The sequence below is a fragment of the Cervus elaphus genome, chromosome 6 (genome assembly GCF_910594005.1).
Source record: "Cervus elaphus chromosome 6, mCerEla1.1, whole genome shotgun sequence".
In the NCBI taxonomy this organism is placed as follows: domain Eukaryota; kingdom Metazoa; phylum Chordata; class Mammalia; order Artiodactyla; family Cervidae; genus Cervus; species Cervus elaphus.
Window position 1 is genome coordinate 20,250,296 of NC_057820.1, and position 22,066 is coordinate 20,272,361.

At 40.4% G+C, this 22,066-nt stretch overlaps 1 protein-coding gene and 1 non-coding gene across 3 annotated transcripts in view; both read left to right on the top strand.

Moving 5' to 3' along the window:
• RASGEF1B (RasGEF domain family member 1B) overlaps positions 1–22,066 on the top strand; it is a 483,692-nt gene that overhangs the window by 383,158 nt on the left and 78,468 nt on the right. The gene's annotated exons all lie outside the window — the stretch shown is intronic.
• Positions 7,151–7,257, top strand: LOC122696692. The gene has a single exon (XR_006341822.1). It is a non-coding gene; the product is annotated as a U6 spliceosomal RNA (small nuclear RNA).

Sequence of the window (22,066 nt, forward strand, 5' to 3'; positions counted from 1 at the left end):
CAAACCAGCACAAACTCATTGCCTCCAGAATCTCCCCACACCTCCACACCTGAGACAACCCCCAGATCAGTAGAGGCTCCCGTCACCTCCCACTGGGACCACTACAACACCTCCCACCCAGCTTCCAATCTGCTCCTCTGACACCAATAACGTTCCTTTATGAATGCAAATCTGATCCCGTCTTTCCCTCTTTGCCGATCACGTTCAGAAGAACAAACGCTCTAGTCCCTCACTTGGCTGATAAGATCTGGAACCACCGGGCGCATCCCCTGCAGGACATTTTCCACTTGCCCCTGCAGGTCCGCGTTATTCCTCTCCACCCTGCGGTGCGCGCTGAGAGCTCACTTGTGATAAGCGGCATCACGGGGCTCCCCGTCACCTGACTTACGGTGCGTTTGACTAAGGAAGCTTCTCTGGTGCCTCAGTCAGTAAAGAAACCTCCTGCAATGCAGGAGACCTGGGTTTGACCCCGGGGTCAGGAAGATCCCCTGGAGAAGGAAACTGCAACCCACTCTAGTATTCTTGGCTGGGAAATCCCATGGACAGAGGAGCCCAGTGGGCTACAGTCCATGGGATTGCAAGAGTGGGGCATGAATTAGCAACTAAACCACCACGACTAATGAAACGCTGGAAATGAGGAGGTGGCTGGAGACTGCGGTCTGCTATTTCTTCTCGCTGTGTAGCTTCAGACTATGCGTCTCCTTACTGCCACAGCCACTGTGAAGTGTGTCTCTTTCCCAGAGCCCTTTTCTCTGATAAATACTCCTGCCTTCCACTGTGATGCCCAAGCACAGGAACAACTTTTCATTCTTGGGTACCACACAGTCATGTTGACTTCCCTTAACCATTCAGACCCCACTGCAAAGAGTCCCTTCATTTAACTGTCCCCAGTGGCCTTACATGTGAGCACGCCCTGTTGCTGCTGACTGAATCGTTCTTCCCTCCTTAAGCCACTGGCCTTTCAGTACTTCGAATATATCCCACCTCTGCCTGCATGAATCTTTCTCTTTCCCTGGTTAATGCTAACTCATCACTCACATCGTGGCTCAAATATCACCTTCGTAGTGGAATCTTTTCCTGTCTCCCGAAGTAGGTCAAGTAACTCTACAATATGCTTTCCAACTTTCATGTAATTTTCCACAGCACTTAGAACAAGATAACAAATGCATCATTTAATTAAGGAACGTCTCTCCCGTGAATGGAGGAACCACGTCTGATTTGCTTGCTCATCACTTCTCCCTAGTTTTCAACACAGTGTCTGACACATGTGGTCCTCGGAACATAAATGATAAAAGAATGAATGGTTTGAAGTCAGGGAGCCTGATTCCTCCAGCTTCATTTTTCTTTCTCAAGATTGCTATGGCTTTTCGAGGTCTTTTGAGTTTCCATACAGCTTGTAAAAATTTTTGTTCTAATTCTGTGAAGAATGCCATTGGTCCTTTGATAGGGATTTCAGTTGGGTCCTTTTGTAGAGTTGTGGATGGACCCAGAGTCTGTCATACAGAGTGAAGTAAGTCAGAAAGAAAAAAATGAGTAGCTTGTATTAAAGCATGTATGTGGAATTTAGAAAAATGGTACTGATGAACCTATTTGCAGAGCAGCAATAGACACCCAGACATGAAGAACAAACACGCAGACACAGGGGTGGAAGGGGAGGGTGGTATATCTGATTGGCATCTTAATCACCTAGTAGTGATATACACTTCTAGGTGTAGAATAGATAACTTTTTCTGTGATACCCTCCCATACCTGACTCAATATTTTGGTAACTTTTATTATCATCTAGCATCATTTATGGGCTTCCCGTGTGGCTCAGTAGTAAAGAATCTTTCCCTGCTATAAAGCACAGAACCTCAGCTTGGTGCTCCGTGATGACCTAGAGGAGTAGGACAGGGGCATGGGGGTGGGAGGGAGACCCAAGAAGGAGGGGATATATGTATACATGTAGCTGATTCACTTCATTGTATGACAGAAACTAACACAACATTGGAAAGCAACTGTGCTTTACATGTCCCACTGAAATAAATTATGCTCAGTCACGTGGTCGTGTCCAGCTCATTGTGACCCCCTGGACTGGAGCCCGCCAGGTTTCTCTGTTCATAGGATTTTCCAGGCAAGAATACTGGAGTGGGTTGCCCTTTCCTATTCCAAGGGATCTTCCCAACCCAGAGACTGAACCCAATTCTCTTGTGTCTTCTGCACTGGCAGGCAGATTCTTTACCACTGAACCACCTGGAAAGCCTCAAAACTATACTCCAATTAAAAAAAAAAAAAAGAATGTACCCAATGTGGTATTAGCTAACTAGAAATATGCCAGAATTTAGGTGTGTACACATTAACCTGTTTATTCTGTAGACCCATGTCCATGTGCTAATCATATTTGGACAGAGAGATTATTTTTATTATTTCTCCCAATCACAATTTCCAAAGCCAAGCATTTCAGAATTACTTTAGGGATTTCCTGGCAGCCTATTTGACACCAATAACTATACTTTCTTCTTCTTCCCATAGTCTGCCCTTAGTATTTTTCTCAATAAGTAATTTTCTACTTTCCATTATGTCTTATATGTAGCCAGAAATACCTCAACCTCTCATATCCATGGGACTAACTCCTTTATTTCCTTCAAGCCTCTGTTCAAACAAAGGTATCTAACCTAACCACACTATTTAAAATTCCAGAAGCTACCCTTTCTTTGATACCCTCCCATAGCCTGCTCAATATTTTCATAATGTTTATTTTTGTCTAGCATCCTTTATGGGCTTCCCTGATGGCTCAGAGAGTAAAGAATCTGCCTGCAGTGCAGGAGACCCAGATTCAATCCCTGTGTTGGAAAGATTCCCTGGAGAAGAAAACAGCAACTCACACTAGTATTCTTGCCTGGAAAATTCCATGGACAGAGGAGCCTGGCGGGCTACAGTCCGTGGGTTAGCAAAAAGAGCTGGACATGACTCGGTGACTAAACAACAAGAACATCCTTTGTATTTTCATGAGGCCTATTTATTGTCTGTTTCCTCTAGTAAAATCTGTGTATCTCAAGTCCCAACAATAGCACCTGGAACATAATAGACCTTCAAAAATATTTGTTGCATGAATTAAATTGGTGTTCTTTTCTCAATCTTTGACTTGCCTGCAACTCTTTATTCACATCGGTTCTTTTCTCACAAGCCAAAAGATTTAATGATTCTCCCTTTCCCTTCCTCTATCTGGATAAAACTCTACCTAGACAAAACTTTTTGGTGCAAAAAAATGGAAAAGACATCTCAGGATTTAAAGAAGATGCCCTTACCCTACATACTTCTTAAATGATTAATTAAGCCATGTGAACACAGGAAGCATGCTTTTTGCTTTACATGTCCCACATTCAATAAATATTTTGTTATGAGGGCGGTAAAAATGAAAGCAGGTGTTCATGAAAGTCCATAAAGGTGTAAGTAAAATGCCTAGTCTCTATTTGCTAAGCAATTTTCTCCATTTTATCTGCAAGTCACTTTAGAAATACTGCATAAAAAGCAAAATTGTCACATAATCTAGCAAAAGAAACCACTTATGAATTTGTGTTATATTGCATTCTGTGTTATATTCATCACTGATATCCAAAATAATTAGTCGAGGCTCTGCAAGATCCCAAAGTGCCTTCTGAATCGTTAAACATTAAATTTTCAATAATAGTTCAGGCCTCACCTTATTTATTGGACACTGGTTATACATGTCCTGTGTATATGGTCACCCTCTAGTAAACTGGAAGATTCCAACCAATCAGACAGGAAGTAGCTATTAAATAACTGGCATGGACTCATTCTCACATTGTTTTATCAATCAGGATACCATGCCTTGGACTTCCTGGTGATCCAGTGGCTAAGACTCTGTGCTCCCAATGCAGGGGGTCTGGGTTCGATCCCCGGTCGGGGAACTAGATCCCACATGCCGCAGCTAAAGATTCCACACGTGGCATCAAAGATCGAAGATCCTGTGTGCTGTAACTAAGACCCAGTGCAGCCAAATAATTTAAAAATAAAAATACAATGACAAACTCTTCTTTAAAAAAAAAGAACCCCATGCCTCTGAGTATGCTAAATCCTGAGAATTTACTGTATTATTAACTATGAACATCCGTCAGTCTGAAATTGCTTTTACCCGGATGCCCTTATATGGCTGAAGAAAAGGAGAAGTGAAGCCTATTAACAGTCCTGTGGGTGCTTCTGCCTTCACGATGCTGCCTCTTCTCTGAGGTACATACCTCCTTTCTCCTCATGATTAATCATGTCTAAACTCTAATTGTGTTTTCTCCTTTAAGGGAAACATGGTAGAAAATTTTATCTGAAATATTTTACATGTTTTTTTGTCTCCCTTTTACCTTCAGTTCCGTTCAGATGCAAAATTGTGTCTGACTCTTTGCAACTCCATGGACTGCAGCATGACAGGCTTCCCTATCCTTCACCATCTCCTGGAGCTTGCTCAGACTCATGTCTGTTCAGTCAGTGATGCTACCTAACCATTTCATCCTCTGCCACCCCCTTCTCCTCCTGCCTTCAATCTTTCCCAGCATCAGGGTCTTTTCCAACGAGTAGGCGCTTGGCATCAGGTGGCCAGAGTATTGGAGCTTCAGCTTCAGTATCAATCCTTCCAATGAATATTCAGTGTTGATTTCCTTTAGGACTGGTTTGATCTCCTTACCATCCAAGGGACTCTGAAGAGTCTTCTCCAGCACCATTTTCAAAAGCATCTGTTCTTTGGCACTCAGCCTTCTTTATGGTCCAACTCTCACATCCATACACGACTACTAGAAAAACCATAGCTTTGGACCTTTGTTGGCAAAGTGATGTCTTTGCTTTTTAATATGCTGTCTAGGTTGGCCTTAGCTTTTCTTCCAAGGAGCAAGTGTCTTTTAATTTCATGACTTCAATCACAGTCTGCAGTGATTTTGGAGCCCACGAAAATAAAGTCTGTCACTGTTTCTATTGTTTCCCCATCTATTTGCCATGAAGTGATGGGACCAGATGCCATAATCTTAGTTTTTTCGAATGTTGAGTTTTAAGCCAGCTTGTCCACTTACTTGTCAATAAAAAGAGCAATTAGGAAGTACAGAGAGACAAAGAATTAATTCCCGATTCTCCCACACAGTTCATCACTAAAGGAAACTACTGTTATTGGGGGATATTTTTCATGGTTTTTACACACACACACACACACACACACACACACACGAGTGATCTGCAGCATGCCAGTAATGGAGAACTAGAAAACAACAGTCCAATCCTATAAAAGTGACATCTATTAAAAAAAAAAATACCTAAAAGAAAAACAAGAAAGAATGAAAACCTAGCCTCCAGGGTAAAGGTTAACCACTGAACTGTCATTTAGAGTTGATGATTTGCTTCCCCCTAAGCCTAGAACTTTCAGGGAATTAGTTTATGATCCCAGGCAGCTTTCTCGGCAGGGGGGGAGGGTGCCCAGTTAGCCCTAATTATGACATTTTGTTTCACATTCCCACTTAAACAGCTAACCTTTTTTTTTTCTAATAGGTCTGGACTCTGGCAGCCACAGCTTGAACTGACTGAGCCTTTCTTTCTCTAAATGGCCTTTTGTGTGTGGATAATGACTCCACTCTCTTGAATAGGGATTTTTTTTTTTCCTACTTACTGTAGCTAAATGCATCCTTGGAAAAAACAAAGCAAAGAGAAATTGCAGTAAAATGGTACATGATGGCCCCCTGGGGTGGGGAGGTAGACTTAACTCTTAGACTTTCACACTTTGCTACCTTTGAAGTTTCCTACAGAATAATGTTTTGCTTCAGAGGTGGGGTGGGAGGGGGCTGTGGATTGGGGCCATGTTCTGGGTTGGGATTTAAAACAAGCTGTCACTGAGTTAAGGGATGCCTGGGTCTTCTCAGGACAAATACTGCTCTGCTTCTTGAGTGAGTTTATTGAGTGAGAGCCTGCCTCAGAGGAAGTCCTAGAAATGTTTCTTCTTGGTCAGCCTCAGGCTTCTGAGGGACATGGGTCATCCTTGTGCTAGGATTCCATGTGCTGCCTGAGCATACCATGTCTGTGGCATGGGAAAGAGTTGTGAAACATGAATGAAAGCTCTTGGAAACCCACTTGATGTACCAAAGATTTAAAATTATATTCAAAAATTTCCATATTATAGAAAGAGTAATGGTATCAAAATTTACAAAATTGTAAGGCAGATTTTGACCTACCAGTGTTATATTTTAAACTAATTAAGGAGCTATCTAGATTTCTTTGTCATCCCAATATATTTCCTTACCAACTTAAAATCACAATAAGGCCAATTTTAAGGCCTAAGGACTGTGTGTTAGCAGAACCTTCCTACCTATACTAATTCGGGATCCTCTTCACTCCTTTCATTTATTCTCCTCCGGTATGTAAAAAGCACTTTGTACATTACTGTGGGTCCTGTCTGACTGTGGACCGTAGCCCACCAGGCTCTTCTGTCCATTGTGTAAATACTGGTCTGTGTGATCTAATTGCCCTTCTATCCTGCACTGAATTCCCTGCATTGCCCCGTGTTTACTTGGTCCTTAACTAATTCTGACCAATCCATTTCTGCCTCCTCATTCTTTGAGTATTTTTATAGCTTCATTTAATAAATTAATAACCCATAATGGGTTAATAAAAGGCCTTTAGGGATCCTAGGTTACAGTTCTTAGGAGATCTGTGACTTATTCACTCCCACTTCTGAGTGCCCTGGGCACCTCATCTTAAAAGGAAGTAATAATAACATACCTTCTTTACTCAAACAAGTGAAGATATATGTGGTATATGTATGTGTGTTTAACATTTTTAAAGTAAATGAAAAAAAAATAATAAAAATAAAAATAATGGATACATTAAAAAAATAGCTCTCATTGCATAGAGTAAATTTATTAGATTAATGTCTTATTTTCATTTAATATGTTACTTAGATGACTCACTTTCACTTATTTAACAGACAATTATTAAACATACACTATACACTGGAGATAAGCATGCATTTCAGAAGAGACCAAATGATTATTAAAATAAATTAAAATAACCTTGAAAAAAAAATAAAGTTCAGCCTCTGCGTAAGCAAGAGGACAGGAAATAGGACTGAAACGCAGAGAGAAGGAAGTTGAGGAGATTGTTTCATACAAAAAGACTAACTTGAGTGCTCGCTTCGGCAGCACATATACTAAAATTGGAACGATACAGAGAAGATTAGCATGGCCCCTGCGCAAGGATGACACGCAAATTCGTGAAGCGTTCCATATTTTTAAGACAGCCCTCAGATTGGGAGAAAATAATAGCAAATGAAGAAACAGACAAAGGATTAATCTCAAAAATATACAAGCAACTCCTGCAGCTCAACTCCAGAAAAATAAATGACCCAATCAAAAAATGGGCCAAAGAACTAAACAGACATTTCTCCAAAGAAGACATACAGATGGCTAACAAACACATGAAAAGATGCTCAACATCACTCATTAACAGAGAAATGCAAATCAAAACCACAATGAGGTACCATTACACGCCAGTCAGGATGGCTGCTATCCAAAAGTCTACAAGCAATAAATGCTGGAGAGGGTGTGGAGAAAAGGGAACCCTCTTACACTGTTGGTGGGAATGCAAACTAGTACAGCCGCTATGGAAAACAGTGTGGAGATTTCTTAAAAAACTGGAAATAGAACTGCCATATGACCCAGCAATCCCACTTCTGGGCATACACACTGAGGAAACCAGATCTGAAAGAGACACGTGCACCCCAATGTTCATCGCAGCACTGTTTATAATAGCCAGGACATGGAAGCAACCTAGATGCCCATCAGCAGATGAATGGATAAGGAAGCTGTGGTACATATACACCATGGAATATTACTCAGCCATTAAAAAGAATTCATTTGAACCAGTCCTAATGAGATGGATGAAACTGGAGCCCATTATACAGAGTGAAGTAAGCCAGAAAGATAAAGAACATTACAGCATACTAACACATATATATGGAATTTAGAAAGATGGTAACGATAACCCTATATGCAAAACAGAAAAAGAGACACAGAAATACAGAACAGACTTTTGAACTTTGTGGGAGAATGTGAGGGTGGGATATTTCAAAAGAACAGCATGTATACTATCTATGGTGAAACAGATCACCAGCCCAGGTGGGATGCATGAGACAAGTGCTCCGGCCTGGTGCACTGGGAAGACCCAGAGGAATCGGGTGGAGAGGGAGGTGGGAGGGGGGATCGGGATTGGGAATACATGTAAATCCATGGCTGATTCATATCAATGTATGACAAAACCCACTGGGAAAAAAAAATAAAAATAAAAATTAAAAAAAAAAAAAAAAAAAAAAAAGACTAACTTGAGACTTCCTGACGGCCCCGTGGTTGTGAATCTTCACTTCCAATGCAGCAGGGCATGGGTTCGATCCCTGGTTGAGAAACTAAGATCCCACATGCCTCTTGGCATGGCCAAAAAATTAAAAATAAGTCTAGCTTTGTGAATAGAGATAAATATTAGCAACAACAGCATATATATTAATTGAACTCAATCATTTTCAGTATATCACCAGAAATTCTGAATAGATTTCAAATATGCTACATTTTAAAAAAATACTATTAGAAATCCAGTGGGGTTTGGAGAAAGTTCAGGCAAGCAAACTCATCCCCTGTGAGGGTGTAAGTCAGCCATTTGTGAATAGTCCTTCTCTTCCTGGAAGACTTTTGAGACAAGTGCAGCTTTGCCCAATAGCTTTGGGCTGCAGCTTCTGAAGACGAGGACAGAGCTAAATCACAGAAAGATTGGTTTATAAACCTTGACTTTGCGTGTGGACAGAGTGCTTTTTGACTCATCAAATCTACACTTTCGGTGTGACCTAGTCTTTAAAATCCACGTGAGAATCTGAAAGGTGACTAAAGTTTCCAGGATGAAGATTGCTGACCATCTCAGAGTAACACTCCTTCTAAATGTTCTTTGTCCGTCTAGAGTTATCGTGAGGCAAACCACTGCTAGTGACCTGGATCTGCGCACACAGCCTTGGGACACTTTCTGAGCAAATGCTAACCAGTGACAGCTAAACCAAAAGAAAGGTTATAGACTAGGAGTAACAATTACAGTTCCATCATTGCCCATGGAATAGCGGCATTCTAATGTTGCTTCACACTATGTGTGGGATCCATTCATTCGTATGTTCACAAATCTTTATTGAGCATCTGTTACTTGCTAGACATGGTATTAAGGTCCAGCGATATAGGCAATAAACAGGATTATCTCTTCCCTCAAGAGGTCACTTTCTACTGGAAGAGACTGAATATAAATAACAAAATAATTATTCTCACTTGCTCCTGCCAGGTGAGTTCCTGCTACTGTTCTAAGTCAGCGGTCCCCAACCTTTCTGGCACCAGGGACTGGTCTCTGGAAGACAGTTTGCTGTGGACCTGATTGAGGGGGTGGGAGGGGATGGTTTGGGGATGATTCAACCACGTTACATTTACTGTGTACTTTATTTCTATTATGATTACATCAGCTCCACCTTAGATCATCAGACATTAGATCCCAGAGTTTGGAGACCCCTGTTCTAAGTGATTTGTATGTATCCACTCTCTTCATCTCACATTTATATGGGGTATGTGTTATTATAATCCTTTTCTGCCCTTGACTGAACTGAGATGCAGAGATGTTTGTACTAGTACAAAGTCACACAGTAGTAGATGATGGAGTGGGTATTCAAACGCTCTTCACCACTGCCTCTGACACCATATTCTAAAAGAAAGGTATAGAAAGAGGATCAAAAATCCCTGGGAAGGGATTAGCACATTTGTTAAAACTTTGTTTTAGTCCTACTCCCATATATAACTGGGCTTCCTTGGTGGCTCAGCGGTGAAGAACCACCTGCAGTGCAGGAGACATGAGAGACTTGGGTTTGATCCCTGAGTTGGGAAGATTCCCCTAGAGGAGGACATTGAAACCCACTGCAGTATTCTTGCCTGCAGAGTCCCATGGGCAGAGGAGCCTGGAGGGCTACAGTCCATAGGGTCATAACGTTGGACATGACAGCAACTTAGCATGCATGCACCCATGTATGACTACTGTTAACAGTCTGGTGAATTTCCTTTTGTCCCAACCAATCTATGTGCCTAGTTTTCTGCTCTAAAAGAAATAACTGTAATTATATGGTATATGCAATTTTAAACATGTAATTCCGAAGTCTGGCTGTAGGCCTTGAATGTTATTAAGCAACGACAGAGGAAGTCCTTGAAAATCATTGTTTAAGGGCTTTCATGGCCCGAGAGATACTGTTTTTTACACTACCTTTAAAAAACAACTTCGTTCACTTGGGAAGTATTCATTTACTTGTATAAAGTGTACATTACAAAAATAAGCAATTTCCCTGTATGACTCATCGTGAAGGCTCACCTACATATTGAAATAACTAGAAGTCTTGGGTATGAAAATGATATTTAAATACTTTTACATCCTCTTGCTGTTTAACCTAAGCAAGTTAAATTGGTGCATCAGAATTGTAAATGCATTTATAATTTTAGAAGGTTCCCCAAATATTCATCAAGAACTCAGTAAAAGTAATGTTTCTTTTATAGCAGTACTAAAAATTAGCAATGGTGGGGAGGGGACTTAAAGAACCATAATTATAGCCAGTCTTTCCATAAAGTGTACATCTGTTCAAATTTTAATGGTGGTATAAACAGGAGTACTTTGCACTCCCAGGGTTATGCATTTTAACTATTAGGAAAGCATGTGACACTCTTATTAGAAAAATAAGGAAGTGGGTAGGGGAAGAAGAAGAAAATGTGCTTCGGAGTTTTAAACTGTAGCTACTGACTTTCCTATCAGAAACCAATTTTACATCTGAACCCCCAACAGATCTGAGCAAATTTTTGGCTTGCCAACTGATGAGTTTAAAAATGAAGACCTCCTGTTGTTGCTTGATTTTCTTTCTGCTTCAGTTGTTCTTTCGAATAAACAACGCTGAAATGCTAAGGAAGCAATTTTCAGAAATGCGTTAGTAGTGAAATCACAGTTGTATGGTTGAGATCCCAGGTAGATGGACTTCATCTGTGTTACTCAAAGCCTCTGTAACATTCTAATGTTACTTAAAGGTGGAGAAATCAGTGCTTAGGGAAAGGAATTTCTTAGCTGGGAAGACAAAAACAATAAAATTGCATAGTCATGAAGTCATTAAAACAAACTCTAGCTTTTTCCTTATGATTGTCATGTTCACTAAAATCTTGCTGTAACATTGATTTGATAGTAAATTCTTCAATATAGGACAAATTTGAAAAGCAATAATATTAGGCCCAAGCACTTCACTTAGATTATCTCCTTTGAGTCTCATAACTACCGTACGAGATAGCTACCATCATTTCCTTGGTTGTCTAGATAAGGAAGTTGAGGCACAGAGATTTTTAAATATTAATAACTAGCCCACGTTTACAGTTAGGGAGTGGTAGGGCTGGAATGTGAACACAGATAAGGTTTCCCAATGCCTTATTTTTTGTCACTTCCTCCTTCAAAATCTCCAATGGCAACTAATAGTCTTTCAATCCAAATGATAAGAGATGATATATCTTTTTGGCGCTATCTTGGGAGAAGGCACAGGGAAGGGAAGGCACCATTTTTTTTTTTTTTTAAACCCACCTTTCAGGAAAGTTGCCAAGAGAGTAAAACTTCAAAGTTCTCATCACAAGGAAAAAAATTTTGTAGCTATGTGTGGTGATGGATGTAATTTATTGTGGTGATCATTTCGCAGTATATATAAATACCAAATCATTAACTTGTACATCTTAAACTAATATAATGTTCTGTGTCCATCATATCTCAATAAAAAGAAAAACAACTTGGTGATTCTGTTTTCAGTTCTCCAACCTTTTCTCTCCTTCCCTCACCATCTCTGGCCTGTAGTTGGGTTCAGCCAATGGGAGGCCCTGGCAGGAGAAAGCAGGGCTGGAGGAGGCAGAGATTGCAATATTTCTTCCTCACATCATCCCCACTCCAGTACTTGTCTCTGGTAATTACTACATCTTTTCTGCAAAATGACTCCCCTTGCTCTTTCAGCCCCAGGGCTGCTATCAGCCTTCTGTTGCTAGAAAAAAAGTGAAAGTGTTAGTTGCTCAGTTGTCTCCAACTCTTTGCCCCCAGGGTCCTCTGTGCGTGGGATTTCCCAGGCAAGAATACTGGAATGGATTGCCATATTTTTCTCCAGGGGATCTCCCCAACCCAGGAATTGAACTCAGGTCTCCTGCGTCGCATGCGGATTCTTCACTGTCTGAGCCACCAGAGAAACCCCTGTTGCTAGTCCCATCCCTTCTTACTCCTCTCCTTAAGTCATCCCTTCAGTAAAGTGGAGCTTGAATTATTAGGAGGAAATTCTGTTTCCTCTTGAGACCTGACTGCTAGACTTGTCCTTCTAGTCTTATTCCTCTCTCCTCTCTACATAAATCCTTTCATTGATTAAATATTCACTGAGTCGGGTGCTCTCCCAAGGCTGGTGGTGAAGAACATTAGATTAATGATATGGATAAAGTCTTTGCTTTCCTTGTACTTAACTATATGCTTTCATTTCCCCATGCTTTTGTCCATTCCCTATTCCTCACTCATCTCTTGACAACTGAAATTTTTTAAGCCCCAGTTCCAATATTTCTTCTTCAACATGGCAACATTCAGACGTCTTTTGAGCACTGTGAAGGGCTAGGTTCTGTGCTAGCAGTGAAGATTCTAAAAAGAATTCTGAAAGCATTCATCGGTCACCCTGCATTCCAGTTCTTCTTTCTGAGAATCCAGAACTCTGAAAAACCCAGAGGAACAGAAGGAATTTTCCTAAGTGGGCGGCCACTGACCGTTTGCCCCTTTGAAATGATCAGCTTCCCCAGATGATAAAGAGATGTTTGTGTCCCAGGATGATAAGATTATGAAAGCATTTTTCTCTAAACCATTTCCAAACAGCAAGGCTCTGGGGCTCCTTTGCCTCAAGATAGGGGTGTGTTGCAGAAAGCAGAAGTTTTCCTTAGACAACCTGCCTTCCTGACTATTGTTTCTAGAGGCCTGAACTCTTGAGGAAGTCATGGTGGTGGGGAGAGGAGGGATGAAGGTGGTTGGAGGCAGGAGATGAAACCGGTGAAGACTCAAGACAGGGTAGAGGCCACTGCATGGCATTCCAGAGAGGTGGCCATGGTTGTAAGTGTCCCCAGGAAGTCTGACTTCTAGTCCCTCAGCCAGGATAAAGGCCCAGGGAGGCTAGAGCAGGGAATTCCCGAGCTCTCTGCACCCCCCGCCCAGATTGCCAGTGCCAGCCCTCACCTTCTAGGGATATAGGTAGCAAGAAACAAGACCACCTTAATCTCCTCTGAAGTTTGTTTTTTTTTTTCTTTTTTTTCCCCAATTATTTTTATTAGTTGGAGACTAATTACAATATTGTAGTGGTTTTTGCCATACATTGACATGAACCAGCCATGGATTTACATGTGTTCCCCATCCTGAACCCCCTTCCACCTCCCTCCCCATCCCGTCCCTCTGGGTCTTCCCAGTGCACCAGCCCCGAGCACTTGTCTCATGCATCCAACCTGGACTGGCGATCTGTTTCACACTTGATAATATACATGTTTTGATGCTGTTCTCTCAGATCATCCCACCCTCGCCTTCTCCCATAGAGTCCAAAAATCTGTTCTATACATCTGTGTCTCTTTTTCTGTTTTGCATATAGGGTTATCGTTACCATCTTTCTAAATTCCATATATATGCGTTAGTATACTGTATTGATATTTTTCTTTCTGGCTTACTTCACTCTGTATAATGGGCTCCAGTTTCATCCACCTCATTAGAACTGGTTCAAATGAATTCTTTTTAATGACTGAGTAATATTCCATGGTATATATGTACCACAGCTTCCTTATCCATTCGTCTGCTGATGGGCATCTAGGTTGCTTCCATGTCCTGGCTATTATAAACAGTGCTGCGATGAACATTGGGGTGCACGTGTCTCTTTCAGATCTGGTTTCCTCGGTGTGTATGCCCAGGAGTGGGATTGCTGGGTCATATGGCAGTTCTATTTCCAGTTTTTTAAGGCATCTCCACACTGTTCTCCATAGTGGCTGTACTAGTTTGCATTCCCACCAGCAGTGTAAGAGGGTTGCCTTTTCTCCACACCCTCTCCAGCATTTATTGCTTGTAGACTTTTGGATAGCAGCCATCCTGACTGGCGTGTAATGGTACCTCATTGAGGTTTTGATTTGCATTTCTCTGTTAATGAGTGATGTTGAGCATATTTTCATGTGTTTGTTAGCCATCTGTATGTCTTCTTTGGAGAATGAAGTTTGGTTTTTAAATAAGGTAATTGACACACATCAGATCCTGAGGTTGCTTTATTTCCTAGCAGCTGGATGTACAGCCTACTATGGTTTTTTTCTAGCATGGCTCGGTGCTATTGAGTTGACATCACCTCAAATCTGTATCTAAATTTGTATGTGAGTCATTAAATTGTATTTACAAAACCTTGAGCCGCTTATGAGAGAAATAAAATTGTAGTTCCCTGGGTAAGTAGGAGGATTCCTTCCAAAAGGGCCTTTTGTTTTCCTTGTTTGCTTATAGTTTTAGTAGAAGAGAAGGAGAGAGAGAGAGGAAAGAGAGAGAGAGAGAATTGACCAAGTTTAAGAGATGTTTTATCAAATCATTGTCATTTAAGGTAGGAGTTGGCAAACTATGTCCCACAGGCCAAATCCAAGCATCCCCTGCCTTTGTATGACCCATGAGCTGAAGATAATCTTTACATTTGTAAATGGTTGAAAAAATCAAAAGAAGAAAAATATTTGGTGACACGTAAAATATATGAGATTCAAATGTCAATGTCCATAATAAAGCTTTATTGGAACATGACTAGCCTCACTTGTCTATGGGGCTGCTTTTGTGCAATAATGCAGTGGAGTAGTTGCAACAAAGACCCCCTAAAACCCAAAATATTTACTACCTGGCCCTTTATAAAAGTTTGCTGACCCTTGATGTGGCATGAATGTGGCAACTCTTATTCCTAGGCTTTCATCCTGGCTGTCCAAGAGAGGATCTGGCTACCTAATACCCGGATTCTGTTTAAATACGGAGAAGACAAAGGTTATTACTCACACAGCATCAGAAGGTCAGCATCAGAATAAACTAAGTCCAAAAAGGGGGCCATGGGATTTCCCTGGAGTTCCTGTGGTTAAGACTCTGCCTTCCAATGCAAGGAGTGTGGGTCTGATCCCTGGTCAGGGAGCTAAGACCCCACATGCCTCATGGCCAAAAAGCAAAACATAAAACAGAAGCAATATTGTAACAAATTCAATAAAGACTTTAAAAATGATCCACATCAAAAAACAAAACAACAACAAAACCAAAAGGGGGGCCATTTTTATGAGTTAAACAGAAATCAATGCATTTTGAATGAGTTTAGCCTGAGGAAGTACTCCCAGAGACATTCTAATAATATTAATAGCTTCCACTTACAGAACTCTTATTATATGCCACCTACTTCGTTAGCAACTCAATTTAATCCTCAAAAACAACCCTGAAAAGTCGGCATTTTAAAGATGTGATGAAGGTAAGGCAATGAGTTGAAATATAAAAATCAAAAGATGTGTTCAATCCACATGAAACGCTACAGGTTGGGGGAGGCCTGAGAAAGTGCCTCTGAAGTACGGGACCAAAGGTTGAGATTTCTGCCCATCTGACAGGAGGTCTGTTCTTGGGATAGATAAGATCAACATCACAGAGTTGTCATAGGGGATCAGTAACGTAACTCATAAAACTAACAGTGTCTGGCAAGTAGTGGTTGCCAACAAAGGTTGGTTTATTTTCTTCCCTTTTTTTTCTAATTAACTATCCTATTTGCAACATGGGTGTGGATTTTGCCTAAAGAAAGACTATGAGAGTGCAGCAGCAAATAATACAGATGGTTCCTGGTAGGGGCTGGGCAGGGTACAGGGCAGACAGGGACAGGAGTGTGAGCATTGATTCTTAAGATATTATTTCCGTATTATTTTGATTTTTAACCATGTAAATATATTTGCTATCAAAAAAATTAAATGAAAACTATGTAATGAAGGGACTTCCCTGGTGGTCCAGTGGTTAAGACTCTGTGCTTCCATTGCAAGGGGCGTGAGTTCAATCCCTGGTTGAGGAAATAAGACCCTATATGCTCAGCAGTGTGGCTAAATTTTTTTAAAAAGAAAAAAGGAGAAAAATGTGTAATGAGTTTTAATTTGAGACCTATAGATTTTAGAGCCTCCCTACTTGAGAAACATACTCAATTGTATGATTGTGGCTCATCATTACAGATTTCATTTCATCCTATTTGTTTGTTTGTTTTGTTTTCTTTGAAATTAACTTATTCCTTGGTTTGAAAACTTAAGTACATATCCCAGTGTTTTTGTTATACAGGTAACTCCTGTGAATAGTAGTGATTCTTAGCCAGTAGTTTATTTTTATAACAAAAATAGTTTTTAACAAAAAAAGTTTCTGAGAGCTTGGTATATTGTATTTCCAGTCATTTTCTATCTACTAATTCAATCCAGTAACATTATTGTTTCAACCACATGTATCTAGTGGGTGAAACACGACTTACCAAAGTGTTAGTCACTTGGTCGACTTTTGCGAACCCATGGGCTATAACCCGCCAGGCGCCTCTCTGCATGGGATTCTCTAGGCAAGAATACTGGAGTGGGTAGCCATTCTCTTCTCCAGGGGATCTTCCAGACCCAGGGATTGAATCCTAGTCTCATGCATTGCAGGCAGATTCTTTACCACTGAGCCACCGGTCAAATGAAATAATAACATACTTAGAAGTTAAAAGAATTGTTTCTGAGCTTACTAAAACATTTCAATGGCTTGTGATTATAGAGAGATTCAAGTCCTAGCTCTGTACCAGAAAGTACACAGCCCTCTGGGGCCTGGATTCCGCCCTCCTCTCTGCAGTCCAGCCCCCAAGACCCCGGCTTGGTCTTCCAACATCCCTAAACCACTTGCCTATCTCAGATTCCTCATGCTGTCTCTCACCTAAGTGCCTGCCACTTGGTAGATGCTTAATCAATATTTGATAAACTGATGAATGAATGGCCAGTAGACTCTCTGATATTGATTTAATTTTCCAGAATACTGTTCTTATTCGAGAGGAATGAGACAGGCTAAATTGCTTACCATGCCTACAAGCCATTCCTCTTCATAATTGTGTGTAACTTCCTAATTGCTTAAATTGGCTTTTATGAACAAATCTCTTCTGAGTTTAGTTTACTATGGATCAAATCATCTATAGTAAATTGATGAAAACAAGCTTCAAGCCCCACTTGGCCTATGGCCTGGAATGGACACTACAGAAGTCAGTGAGGGAAGAGGTTTCAGAAAAAGAAACCTTCTCTCCTTATCCCTTAAGGGTAATGGTGTAGAGTCTCACGGGGGATGAGACAGGTTGGGACCTGGGACCCTTTGTGGCAACGCCACAATGCTTGCACCTAGACACGTCCCTCCTTGAGCAACAAAATGCAAAGAAACTATTTGGGACTAAAAATAACTGTGTGAATGCACAGTTGGGGTAAATTCTGGACAAAAGATACAAAGGCATCAAAAAACCCAGCTGCCACTTCAGGAGAGCTCGGAACAAGTGCAAGGTACTGGGGTACTGTGTATGCCCCCGCACACAACACCACCAAAGGGGTGGGCAGACCACCTAAGCCACCCCTCTGGCCCGGGCCCTGGACACACACCTTCCCTCACCTCAATAAGGAGCAAACTCCGTCCTGAGGGAGCCAGCAGCAAGGGAACCTACTGTTTGTTATCGCTCCCCACCCCCACACCCCCCGCCTTGCTGTAGCAGGGACCCAGTAAAACCTTGCCTGGAAAAAGAAGAAGAAAGAAGCATTTGAGAAGCACAAACAAGTTCCCTTCCCTCTCCCCACTCTAGAAAAGTCCCCGGACCCATACCCCATTTCCAGGGCATCCTGAAGAGCCACGGCCTCTTTAGAAGTCCACTTTTACTCTCTTTCTAAAGACTTCATAGACCATGTTCTAATTAGGATAATGTTCAAGGCTTTTTTTAACTTGGTCCCAACTGTACTCTTTTGCACTATTTCGCCCAATAAAGCTCTCTACTCTGATTTGGTCAGTTTCCTCAAGATATATGCTCTGTTCATTTCTACCGTCAAATCTTCAACCATATTCTTCCCATTAAAAAAAAAAAATCCCTAGGTTGGTTTGTTTTTAAACTGGTTTGTTTTGTTTATGCCAATTAAAATTCTATATGTCATGAAAGCCTAAATAAAACCTCTCTCTTTCCCATGATCTTCCCTAGCATCTGCTGTTTATACCATAACATCTAATACTTGTCTATAGGTACCCTAATTGCTTCCCAGTTGCAAATAGGAGTTTATTTATACCTCTTGTCTCCTCAAATAGAAGGAATATTCTTCTGAGACATTGTCTGGGCCTTCTCATCCTTTATTATTTTTTCGCAATGCCTACCACAGAGCTAGTTGGACTGAGTAGGCATTCTAAAAATACCAATTAAATTGAATCTCCATAAAGTATTTTCTATTGGAAGGAATAAAATGAATATATAAGACCTACCATGATAGGTGTTTATTCTTTGTTGTCTAAAGTCGTCCCCATACAATGCTGCCAAGTATGCATTATTAGCCCCATCTTTTAGAGATGAAGACCCAAAACATTTAGCAACTGTTCACAGACATTTAGCAACTCACCTCAGTGTCTGTCACTCAGCTTGTATATGGAAGAACTGGAATTTGAAAACACATCTGCTTGATAGCAAAGCTTTTTTCTCTCTCTTTCCAATCAGTCTTTTACTAGTAGCTGACAGTGGTACTAATCTTTTAAGACTGAAGGGTATAACCTGTTAGTATGTATTCTAAGTAGGTAATTTGATGGAAAGAAATTAGTTTTGCCTATATAATGGCTTTTTTATCTTTGAGACAAGATTAAAATTGCATAAGGGACAGCTTCTCATGATCAAATAAAATATGGAAACACAAGGAGGGATCATTAAGGAAATAAACTCAATAGATAGAGAAATAAAGCCTTGCCCATCTTCGTTAACTAACAGAAATATTCTGCCTTTAGACAAACTTCAGGCTGCCTGATTTCTCGAAGAGGCAGCAAGAATGTCAAGGTATGTTTTCTACTGCTTGGAAAGGATCTTTCAAAGACAGGATTTTTTTTTTCTTTCTTCTTTAATTTCAAAAGACCAGCTAAGATAGCAGTATAAGTTTAATGTCTAATATTTTCCAAAATAAAATCGAGGCACAATATGTCAAGAAATCAAAATGGCAAAAAAAAAAAAAAAAGTCTTGTAAAATTCTTTCTGGAAACCCAGATCCTCTTTCCACCTATGAACATCAACCGCATAACCCATTCTCCCAAACCCTGGGTCCTCCACCGACCTTGGAAATGGAGTATGTGTGGGTTTTCTCTGCTGGCTTTTTGGTTTCTCTTGTGGTTCTCACTGAGCAGGAGACCCTGGCGTTCTGGGCTGGGTGTGGGCAGAGGGTATCTCCAGAAGCTGCCTGACTCAGGCAGGATGGCATATGGCAGACAGAAGAAAGGATTCAGCCCAACTCACGGCCAGGCAACTCCTCCTGAGAAACTTCCAAGCCCCAGGTGTGAAATGACTACAGACACATTCATTTACTGGACATCTTTGTTTCTAGTGCCCACTGCTTCTCCTGCCAGTCAGATCCGGAAACTCACGTAACAAGCCATACCTCTGTAAGTCCTCCCACTGATAAATATCATTCTGAGACTGGATAATAAGAGGAAGGGAAAGGATGAGGGGGAGGGAAGGGGCTTTTTGAAGGAGGATGAAGCTTTCTTTACATGGAAAAGCCATTTCCTTTTATTCTAACCTCGGGCTTCTTTTAATTTTAAGCTATTAATTTGAAATAGCTAATCAGTTGCCACAGGCATACACACATTGCCAAGACTGCAAAATACCTGTCCTTTCCTAATCAACCCTAGAGTGATCATGATTTATATGTATAACATGCACTTAGCCTGAAAAGCCCAGGCACTTTCTGTAGGATGATTCACAGAGATTAATCAGTAGGATTTTCTAATCCATTCTAATGGCTGAGAGACCCAGGGAGAACTGCAGTGTTTTCACGATGGAATAAGAGAGTGAACACACACACTTCATAAAAACAAAACAAAATCCCCAAAACCACAAACTCTAGGAAGAGCTTTCACAAAACTTCCTTTACCCGTTGATTTGGCCAAGTGTCATTTTGTTTTGGATGTTTTATCGTTCTCAGTGGAGTACTTGTGGAAATGTCCTAGGAGCCCCCGAAGTGAAGCAAGGTTTACATAGCACGAGCTTTCATTGCTGCTCTGATACCAAATATTTACTGGGAAGCAGGATGGGTTTCTTCATTTAAATGAGAATTATTTGGTTTGGCTTAATGAAGCAAGAATTAACTGTTAGCTCTCTCACTTAACCCACTGCTGTGATGTATCTATCTTTATTAAGGAAACCTAATATCGCCTTGGCAGATCACAGCAACTCTATGCTTTTGAGGGAATTGGTAAGAAAGAAGAACACTGATTCTAATTGAAATGACAGCAGGAATTTGAGCAGAATGCAGTAGTCTGCATTGAAATGTTCCTGCCATCCCAGTTAGAGTTTGTGTCCTGACTTCTACCCAAATGGTCAATCAGACCTTCAGTGACCTTGCAAAGCAATGTTTTGGCCACACTCTTAAATCTACTCTGGGGACTTCATTTCCATAATGGAGTGTTCATTCAAGGAAAAGCACAACTCCATCTTCATTAAGTGTCAGACTCAGCATAGCAACTTCCCCTGGCATTCTGCTATTCAAGTCAACTGCAGTGTTGACCCAATTAAGATTATGAAATATCTTGGGAACATTATCCTAGGGGACATGGGTGGGAAATGGTCAGTTTACACTTAATTGAATTTGACTCGTCTTTTCCAAAAAGTCTTTCTCAAAGTGAGGTGTATTCAATATTGTCATTAAAATATAATCAACATTCAAGTAAGTAGATTTCTTAGGTGAAACATGTTTATTATTAAGCTCGTTACAATATTAGAGATAAAGGGTCGCAAGAAAAAAGAATGTAGGAGCCAAGAGAAGTCACTGAAGACTAGTTTTTCAAATAGAAATACTATTCGAGATGCTACTTTATGATAGTACTATTTTATTTTAGTGCCTGCCTCTCAAAAATCTCAATATACTTTACCGAAAATGTCTTTTTTTTACTATTGTCTTAGATTCTGAATTTCATAACTTCAAAGATATGCCTTTTCCCGGTAATAAAAGAGAATTCTTTAACTTTTTTTTACAGTAGATCGCATAGCAGATTGCTAAAACATCATTTTGGTGGAATAATTTTTTTGTCCTTTTCTATATATCCTTGTCACTGTTTCCTAATTGAATATTTTAAGACATAAATAATATATTAAAATATTATTTAATGTATTTATATATTAAATATATATAGATATAAAATATATAGAGATGTATTAAAATATATAGAGATATAAAATATATAGAGATATTATAATACATAGAGATATATAAGTATATATATATATATAGAGAGAGAGAGATAAATAAATATATAGATAATATATTTAACCCCATACTGCCTAGAATGGACTGGAACATGAATATCTTCAGGCCACATTATTCTTAGGGAATTTGTTTTCAATCTGGTATTGCAAACATGGGAAAATAAGTAGTAGAATATGGAATTAACTTGTTGTGTTGCATGTCAATAACTAGGCTTGCCATATCAGTTGGACCTCAGGTCTAATACATGCCCAGTAACTTTTTGGATAGTTGTAGGTGGAGCAATTACTTGGTGACGATATGTCTGCAGAACACCTAGATACCTTGGAATGATGTACTGATAATTCGATTCCCCTCACCCAATTTTTAACAAATCTCTGTGTGTATAAAGGGAACTTGAGTGTGTTCCTGAGAGATGCTGTATAGTTCACCTGGTCTAAGATTTCTCTCTCCTTGTTCTAACTGAGGTGATCCCATTTTAATGTGCCTGTTACCTATCAAAGTGGATG